This window comes from Dermacentor albipictus, chromosome 9 (genome assembly GCF_038994185.2).
Source record: "Dermacentor albipictus isolate Rhodes 1998 colony chromosome 9, USDA_Dalb.pri_finalv2, whole genome shotgun sequence".
NCBI classification, from domain to species: domain Eukaryota; kingdom Metazoa; phylum Arthropoda; class Arachnida; order Ixodida; family Ixodidae; genus Dermacentor; species Dermacentor albipictus.
In genome coordinates, this window is record NC_091829.1 from 73,846,248 (window position 1) to 73,856,631 (window position 10,384).

A 10,384-nucleotide genomic window follows, 5' to 3' on the forward strand; every position below is an offset into this window, starting at 1 on the left:
TCAAAGGGGCAACAAGTGGTGACTATGTCCATACATCAGCTTGGAACATGCGCCTGGTTCGGCTACCAACGACTTCAGTATCTGCATCGGCGTCCATTCCTGGGAGGAAACTATATTCGCGGACAACTTTCTGCGGTAATGAAGGGAAAACTACAGAGGCAAAGCGCGCTCAAGTGAGAGCGCTTAGGAATAGAGTCCCGTGTTTCTATCTGTGGACGAGAAAGCAAAAACACTTTATTAAGAACAGTTAAATAACGTAAACCACACAACTGAATGTGAACGTTCAGTTATTTCCCTCCTTATCCCTTCCATGTCTCGCGAAACATGAAACCGTCGCAGGGGGACTCTACGTCGATTCAGCGGCGGTTCGTTCCGAGCTACCAAACATTGTGGCGGTGCCGCAGTCAGGATAATGGCGTTTTCCCAAAGCAGCGTATAAAGAAAGCTTTTACGGATTACAATGACAGATTTTGTAATTGTCATAGCATTGACGCCCGCGTCCCTTACAAAAAATGTTGTTGGAAATCCATTGATTTTCCATCGATATCTTATTGTACCATCAACAGAAAAATTGTGGAAATTCCATTGGCATTTGATGGAGGATTTGTTGAGAGATTATGGAAAAGTGGCCACCGTGAATCCATTGTATTTCCATTGGAGTATTATGGTGGTGTATTTCCATGGGGTCTCCATGGTATTTTTATTGTGTTGTTTTTTCATGGGATCTTCATCGGATTTTCATTGTACTATTTTCCCACTGGGTTGTCATTGTATTGCGCAGCATCTTCATAAAGTTGTCATTGCATTCAGTCCTCAATGCAATGACTTCATGTAAGATAATGCTTACTGAGGCTGAATATGAGGTGCAGCCAGCAGTAACAAATAAGAAGGCATATGAAAAAGCATGGTCTTACTTCATTTTATTTATCACGAAAGAAGCAAGGATAGGCTCTTCTTGATGTACAGAACACTGGCTCCCGGAAACTGAGCAGGTGTATCCTGAAAACATATGAGTAAATGAAACAATGTGCAGCTTTAGCAAATTAAATTAGCAGGCAATAGTGGTTATTTAAACCACAAAACTAAGAAATAAATATCTACTAGAAGCTTTCATGTTTAATCCATGTACTACTGATGTTCTGCATAAGGAGCTATAATAACAGTACAAGGAGTCATGGTAAATGTGGCAAGAGCTTTGTACAAGCTGCTAGACAAAAAGTATACAAGTGAGCTTCTATGCAGATTAAACTAGCTTCATGCTCGAATTATCTGCCCAAAAAATCCTGTAATATTTTCGTTTTATCCTTGATTAAGTGTTGTTACAAATAGCATTATGCTTTTAATTATCTGATGGTCACTATGGCAATGCAAAGCTTGAACACAGCAAGTGAAAACATTGCATCTGGAATTTACTACTTCCTGTCACCCTTTAATTGATTTAAGAGAAAACATTCATCTTTAAAGTAGGTGCAGCCTGCTGCTTACACATGACAGCAGTGGTGGTCAGACATGCAGCAAATGAACTAAATCAGCTCCATGCTCAACGTGACTGTCACACGAATGTGATGGGGCTCTTCCTCTCTGTGCATTCACTAAGTTCCTGCTAGAGTGAACCTTTCATGCAACATATATATTTGACACTTTATAATAACAATAAGCGCTAAGTTAACCCAAGAAGTCTTGACAAATAGTGCAGGTTTTTCTTAGTACAGAAACAAAGCTATAAGATAGCCAGCACATAGCAAATCGCCGAGCATATATTAAAATGTGCCATCAGAAATAGCTGGTGCAGAAGTCGACCTAGGAATACATGTGTGCTATCTGGCCAGCTATGATCTTGAAGCAGCACACTTACATCTGACACGTACACTTAGAAAGGGCATACACAGGCGCCGGACTGCAACTACTGCTTTATTGCTCAAAGACCCATCTTTTATAGTGCCTCTTGTGAAGCGTACGTGCCCTGATGGCAGTGAGGTGTGACAAGAGCCAGGATAAAATGCACAAAAAACACAAATAAAGATGAAATTTTTGGATTTCCACTATGAATAACCAAAGTCCAAGATAGCAGCATGCTTCTTCTGAGAATGATACTGAGGGGCAACTGATACACCTATCTTTCCATTTGTCTATTTCTATTGCTTCAAGAATTTCCCGTTTGCTGTTTGTGTTCTCTGCGCACAACTTCCGTATCTTTCAGTATGGGTTTGCAGCCACAATCCTTGCAATGAAACGCTCAGTGATCTGAATCTTTAGCCATGTAGTGATAATTGTGCTCAGTTAGCCTCGCACTCAAGGACCTGCCCGTCTGCCCAATGTATACCTTGTTACAGGACAGAGGGAGCTTATAAACCACTCTCTCTGAACAATTCACACAGGGCTTTCAGTGGTTGATTGCACAGGCACTTGTTCCTTTTTTCGCGCCATTCCCCTTTTTGCACAGGCTCGACAATCACAGAGGTGCGCAAAACACCACATCAATGCCAGCCCTGTGACCTATCTTTAGCAGATTTGGGAAATTGTGAGTACATAAGGCATGACCAGCTTGTAATGCCCTGTGACTGTGCGTGGATCCGCTCGCCGTTTCTGTCTTCTTATGTAAGCATTCTGCAACTGATCAAGAGCTTCGATGAATACCCAGAGCTCCTGAGGCAGGTTACCTGGTTTGTTAAGCTTGTTTCACATTTGTGATGGCACGTTTTTTGCAGTGTGTTAAGAAAGTAAGAGTGGACAGTCACCCTTTTCACAAGCTTTGAATGGGCCTAGTGGTAGGGAAGGACAGCTTTGTTGCTCCTTGGCTCATAAGACCAACAGATTTGATCAGAGGATACATATGCACCAAGGCCTAAAAACCTAATAAAACCGCTGATAGGTAGCTTACGTGTTAGTAACAATGACGTGAGGCATTTATAAAACACTGCATTGGTGTGTATGTTGGCATTATGAACCAAGGAGCAACAAATCTGTCCTTCCCTACCAATCGGCACATTCAAAGCTTGTGAAGAGGGCGATTGTCCGCTCTTGCTTTCTTAACGCACTGCAAAAATCCTGCCATCACAAATGTGAAACCAGCTTCACAAACAAGGTAACCCGCCTCAGGAGCCCTAGGTATCCATCGAAGCTCTTGATACGTTTCAGGTTACTAAACACAAAAAAGTGAGCGGATCCACTGCAGTCACAAGGACTGTCAAGACAACGCAGTCATACCTTATGTACACACAATTTCCCACAATCTGCAAAAGATAGGTCAAAGGGCAGGCGTTGATGTTGTGTTTACCACACCTGTGCAGTTGTTGATCCTGTGCAAAAAGGTGAATGGCACAAAAAAAAGAACAAGTCCCTGTGCAATCAACCATCGAAAGCCCTATGTCACTTGTGCAGACGGAGTGGTTTATAGGATCCTTCTGTCCTGTAACAAGGCATACACTGGGCAGACATGCAGGTGCTTGAATATACAAGGCTAAATGGACATTTATCCCTGCACGGCTAAAGATACAAGTCATTTAGCCTATCATTGCAAGGATTGGGGCTGCAAACCTGTCCTGAAAGATACGGAAGTTTTGCGCAGGGAACATAACAAACAAAGCAACAGAAACTGACAAATGGAAAGGTAGGTCTATCGGTTGCACCTTGGTATCATTCTCTGAAAAAGCGTGCCGCTATTTAGACTTTGATTATTCAGGGTGGGAATCCAAAAATGTCACCTCTATTTGTTTTTTTTGTGTTTTACTCTCGCTCTTCTCACACCTCACTGCCATCAGAGCACGTGTGCTTCTCAAGTGGCACTACAAAAGACGGGTCGTCTTTAAGCAATATTGTAAAATGTACAGTCCAGCGCCTGTGTATGTCCTTTCTATGTGTACGCGTATGTGTCAGATGTAAGTGTGCTGCTTCAATATCATGGCTCACCAACTAGCCCATCAGTATCTTTTAAGCAGCTGTGATCAATCTATAGCTCAACCAATCATTTCTTTTATCAGGCCTCTAAAATTTGTGCATAACTTTGTGGCCATAATGTAAATAATAAAAGAAGGTAACTATTTGTTTTTCTACACCAAATATTAGTACAGTTTGTACAAATAGCCTTTCTTCAACTTATATGCATGTTCTGATTTCATTATTTCAGACTACATGACTATTAAAATAGCGTACACACCTATCGGTCTCCACGCATACAGTGTTGAGGGCCTCCTGTTGAACCGTCTCGCCACGTAGGCAGCTCTTCCCCCAAGCAGCGGCTTGCTGTGGAGCCCACCATCAGTAAAGACGTGGTGCAAAAGTGCCCTGACGAATTTTTCACGGCCACTGGTACAGTCACAGGCCTGGCTCAGCTGATCGAGGATGTTCTTATCAATCAGCGTCCGGCCACCAATGTCAACCTGTACACAGAAAATTAAGCGACACTTTAAAAGCTCACTTTTGATCACACAGAGCATAAAGGTGAACAATTTATCATCAAAAGAACAAGCCATAAATGACAGCAGAAGAAAATCAAATGTCTTGCAGCACCGTTGCATGGTTTGCATTGCAGAGGCATTTCTTTGACAGTTGCTTGCAGTTACTGACACTGCAGCACATGTGCACGTGTGCGAACAAATATAAGTTGTTCAGAGGTGGACTTAGTAGTTGCCGGCTGGTTGCCCACAGATACACAAGCTGTCATCAGTGAGCGTGATCTCGTACACGATCATTGTTACTTATTGCTAAATAGCATACAGCACCAGCAACTTTCCTGCAACGGCTTGCTACCTGCCACCATGCTGCCCAGATATCAATTTTAGTCATAGTCACACATCGCAAGATCAACTGCAAATCATTAAGTGATCCATACAGATCCCTTTCGCTATGTCAAGTGATTCCAGGGGCCAGAAGTTGGGAAACACTGATTTAATCTTGCTTTGTTCACGGAATCATTTCAAATGCACTATATTGCCAAAAAAGAAAGCAAAAGAAAGAAGGGAGAACAATTGGCAGCACACAATAAGCGTACCTGTGTGCAAGCAATTACTGGTTCTTCTGGCTTGCTCTCGATGTTGAGGATTTTTCGTAGCCTCTTCACTCTCTTGCCAGCTTCTGCATAATGAGAAAGCAATACAACCGCTGAATAAAAGTAATATGTACTTCAACCATTTCAGCGATAAAGCACCAAATGCTACTTCCTTATGCAGCAAAATATCTCACACTTAATAATGAATTTTGCGACCCTTCGGTTTTTGTGCATCAGTCACTGAAGCGTGATTTGGCGAGCCTGGCATTTAACATGAGTCGGATGCATGACACTTCGTGATAGTCGAGTGAAGCCGAGAAGCCTTCCATTAAAGTGTTGCAGGTCTTCACACATGCTGCACAGATAGTTTTGAATTCAAGAATAGGCATGTTTATCCACAAAATTATTAAAAAAATTAATGGGTATTTCTTTCAAGCAGCAAAAGGGAACAAATCAGTATGATCAATAAATCTAAGTTTTTTAAATATGCTTCAGTATTCAATATTCCTCATAAATTCTAGTACGGACTGAATACTACCAGACCCATACACTGCTGCAGTGTGCTTTTTTGTCCCGAGTCATCGAGTTCCATACATAAACTGGCTAGAGGGCCTCGACACCTATACTTCCATAAATATTACAGGGCGTGTACACAGGAACGTTTGATGTGGAAGGGCATGTTCAACTGGTTCTTGTTATGTTAGCACTGTTTATTCGGTGTGGCAAAGTACATTCGCACATGCAGGGAAGGGCCTTAAAGATCCTTTTTTATATTCACAGAAACCATTAAACAGATGGTGTAAGATTGTTGCCTGCTGTTGATGTGTCACGCAAGTTTGCACTAGTATCAGACACAATGTGCCCTGCACTCTTCTCCAGATGCTGTGGATGCCACTATTTAAAGTATTTTATAAATGCAGTAATACATATCAGCTACACAGTGAAATGCCACCAATAACAAAAAATGTATATAAGTGCTTGATGCTTATGTAACCAAGTGTTTCTTGCTACCAGCTACTGTGTTAGCAATGTATTTTATTTATGTGACAGAATGAATTAGTTGAATATTTTTATTGTTCACTGCATATGTTTTAGGTATACTGAAATAGCAAGAACCGAATTATTTTACCAACAGTTTTTCACAGGGCGGTTAAGAGAAAAACATTTCAAAAGAAAGTGTCTGATATTACATCTTTATGACAAGGCACTTTTCTGTGCGAACATAAAAGTAGGAATTTGGGTCAGTCCTCTGAAGGGAAAAATAACCCAGATTTGGTCTAAAGGTTGCATCTTTTCTCTCGTATTCAGAGGCTTCCATGCTTTCATAACCTTTTTTCTTTCTTTTTTGCAAGAAGGCATATATTTATAGTAACGCCGGATTAACAAGTCTTAATACACTACAGGTTTGAGTAAAATCTTGTTCTTTAAGATATCCAGAGCACACAAATAATTTCACAGAAATAATTTTGCAACATGAAAAAGATACCCAGGGCTGAGAGAGAAACTGGTGGCGTCAATCACATGCGCTTTAGGCATTTCTTTTTCTACTTTTTTACAACACGGTAGCATTCGATTCGCTAACGATCAACCAGCCTGTTTTATAGGACGATCCGCGTTTATTAGACATGACACGATATCGGCCACGACATTTCTGCATGATCATTTGATGACAATACAAGGAAAAGACGGTCCGCCAATTCGATTTTCATATAAACGGCTGTGCATGGGTCCTGCTGCAACGGTAATACTTAAAACAGGGTCAAGCAAGTTAAACATTCAAATTCTGTGATTTTACCATCCAAAGCCGCGATCTCACTACAAGGTACGCCGCAGTGTATAACTGAATTAAATTTGACCACGACCCCGATCTTTAACAAGCACCCATATCCAAGCACGAGCGTTTTTTGCATTTCGCCCCATCGAAATCCGGCTGCCGCAGCCGGAGTTGCACCTGCGGCCTCAAGGCCAGTGGTGCAACACTAAGCTACCGCAAAGGGTGGGGACGAGCATGACAACACAGGAACAGGCGCCCTTGTTTTAAGTGGTTTCGTGCATTTCAGTTCGCGATAAACTTGGCTACCATGTAGTACAGACGAATAGGCCAGGCTGCTAAATACACAGCTTAAACAGACATGACCCCACCTTGGCGCTTGATGGACCGAATGAGCATGCAACACGCTACACATGCACCCGGGACCGGCCCGGCACGAAATGTTTTGAAACACCGACGCCGTGCACCACGCGTGAATCAGACATACAGCTCGGAGTGGTTGACTCACACAGCACGAGCGCCACAGGCGCAAATCTGCCCGACGTACACCCAAAGACAAAAAAAGCGCCCCGCGACTTCTACGACACCAGTCAGAACGTTGCCGATCAGTTATACAGACAAGAAACGTGCTTACCGTCGGGTCAGCCGGCGCTCCATTCTTCATGCACGCTTCCACGCAGGCCAGTCGGTGGCATACCTCCGCGTCAGCCAGTGGACGGACGGGCACATTCAGCTTTTCGTCTCCCAACGCTCTTGGCAAAAATGTCTGTTGTCGCGCAACAGCAGATCACAACGCACTAGCATGCTTACAGCTCACGACGCACACAACGCGCACACGGAGACCACGCAAAAAAGCAAAATGGCGACGAAAACAAATGCCAAAGAACCAAACACGTAAAAAAAGAAACAAATTTCAATGTTGCTTGTTAACTTTTGTACATTTCGCTAAGTTTGGTAAAAAAACTTTCAAAAATATTTCGTTCGGGAAGAACTCCTATAATTTTTTTGAAAAGCTGTCAGTTATACACAAAGTGTAATAAAATAAATTATGTTGCTGCGCAAATCGCAATTATCTGCGTTGAAACAATGATTCAGTATCGATGGCAATGTTGAAGCATAGCCTCCGAGATTTCCTCCGTGACGACACATCGTCTCGATCTCGAAGGCAACAAATCCATCAAGTTGTCACGAAGCGAGTAGTCGCAAATGGTGGCGATTCACCACTGGTTTGGCTCATTCCCTAAGTGCTCGTTGTTGCAGCCGCGCGAATGCAGTGGCAAAGCTGTGCTGCTTAACCAATGCGCTGAAAGTTACCTTACGCGGAAACGATGGCGCGAGAAGAAGTGAACGGCATCAATCGACAAATGTTTTCTTCTGACGACGGGCAGGTCGCGCTTGCTGATGCGAACATGAGTCTGTATGAGTCGCGTCTCGGTCGCTATATATAGATGTAAAACCTGAATAAATCAAGCAGACTAAGAGACTATTTGTTTCCGCCCTGTTTCAAAGGTTTTTGGTGCCGATCATCATCATCATCATCATCATCATCAATGTAGTTGGTCGCGTGACCTCTGCCAATCGGCGGGTGGGCGCGCTTACACTGAATTTTGTTGCATATTTTGCCGTAATGTAATAGTGTAAATTTACGCGAGGTCGCCTTTCCGCAGGCTCTGTATTGTTGTGGTAGCTTGTGATGCCACGTAATATAAATTTTGGTAAGGTCCAGTAGGATCCGTACATCGACGTACCGATAGGCTCGAAACAAAAGTTCAAGAACCGGTTACCTCTCAGTATTCTGGATGCTTCTGCATGCATTGAGGAAGACATGAAGCTACGCCGACGACAAAGGCGCTCTTTGTCCAGCCAGTTTCGATTTCAAGGAGCCTGCCAAGGGGAACTAATTGTTCGCGAAGCTCCCACATGAAATCCACTATTCAAAATTTGATCATTGGGATAGGTAGTGTCGAGCACGGGCACCAAAGTACTCATTTGCTGTAGCCACCTATTGCTGATAATTAGAAAGTTAATTAGCGTAACTTTGCTAATTACGTACGTAAGTGCGGCAATTGCTCTGTATCTAGAGGCCGCCAATCTGTGCAGTCGTATGGTAAACATAACATTACCGTGATTTATATTTTGCAAGTTTAAAAATTTGGTGCAGCGGAAAAGAAAAAGTACCCTGTACATTGCCCAGTGGGATGAACCTCTTCTTTCCTTGGTAGTACAATGTTCAAGCTTTACACTGAATCACCTACACTCAATCTTTTTCAGGTCTTCCATTACAGTTATAGCGCACATTGCAATATCCACAATGATTAAAATAAGTTGAACCTATCTGGAGATTGTGCATTTGGCGCTGCAGTGGCTCAATACAGCATTATTTTGCATTAATAACGCATTAGTGCATTATTTTGCAGTGGCCTTTATTCTGCACTTGAACGTACAACTGCCTGTGCAACAAATTTTTTAATAATGATTGGTTGAAGCTCTGGCCAGCTTAATAACGCCATTTCATGTTGTAGCCTAAACTAAGGAACCTAAACTAATGTTTATTGTTTCGTGTAAATTGTATGTCGCCTGTTTAAATCGGTTCAGTTGGTGGCATTACACAATAGAAATTGAACAATATTTCATCAATAAAAAAATTATTGTGTAGTTGTCAATAAAAATTTTCTTGAACTATCATGGTGGTGGCTCAATGAATGTTGTAATTTTGTGGAGTTTCTATGGAATCAATGATAGTACAACAGATCAACAATGGAAATTCAACAACCATTTTTGTAAGGGGTAAACGCGAAGTAGGTGCCGTTTTCTTATAGGGTGGGGAGATCAGCGTCAGTGACATTCTATTTAATTTTTGTTTGGGTTTAGGGCTACACACATCGAGAATACTGCACGCCGTAGTGCCTATGACAATTTTGAGGAGTTGCTTTTGGGCTGCAGACGACTGTCGTGCTTCAATTTTGCAAATGCGATATTTCTTCTAAAATTGGTAAGCAAAACTTTCTTAAAATATTTTTGCTACTTGTGATCCATATTCTTCCCTTCTTACAGCAGATGTGCAAATGCGCTTATCACAAGTTATCAGTGCAACACCCTGTGTTATTTTGCGCAGAAAATAAGGCAGCGTGTATATCTGCTACATTCACGATCTCAGGGAACGCAATCGAATGGAGGGGGGGGGGGGAATGTGTGGTTTTCAAGGTGGCTCTGCTGGCACTAAAACATCACCCCCACCACCTCCCGGGTAATTTTCCATATCCTGATCTTCCTTAGTACAACCAGGGACGGGGTGATGACAGAACACCTATGGGCCCCGGGTGCCAGGCGACCTAGCTACGCCACTGGGGAGAGTGCTTCAATACTTTTTACCCTGGTATAAGGCTCATTGGTAATTCTTCCGAAGAAAAATATGCTACTTCGCTTTACCTCGTGAAACTTCGCTTTTATCGGCGGGTTGTTGCGTCCCTGGTGATCATAAACAAGCCACTCCTGCGTTCATTCTGACCGCTTTTTGTCAATGGCAAGGTGAGGATTCTTTTCCCTCTCGGTAATCGAAGCTGCAATTTAAGCTAAGCGCTGTCAGGATTGGGGGCTCAATCCCATCGCTCGTGATCCGTTGTCAA

General features: G+C 42.7%; 1 long non-coding RNA gene across 1 annotated transcript; it reads right to left on the reverse strand.

Annotated features, from left to right (window-relative positions):
- Positions 1-902: 902 nt before the first annotated feature.
- Positions 903-7,552, reverse strand: LOC139049925 (uncharacterized). Its single transcript, XR_011508660.1, has 4 exons — positions 7,393-7,552; positions 4,991-5,073; positions 4,157-4,379; positions 903-999 (listed from the first exon to the last, which is right to left on the reverse strand). It is a non-coding gene; the product is annotated as an uncharacterized lncRNA (long non-coding RNA).
- Positions 7,553-10,384: the final 2,832 nt, after the last annotated feature.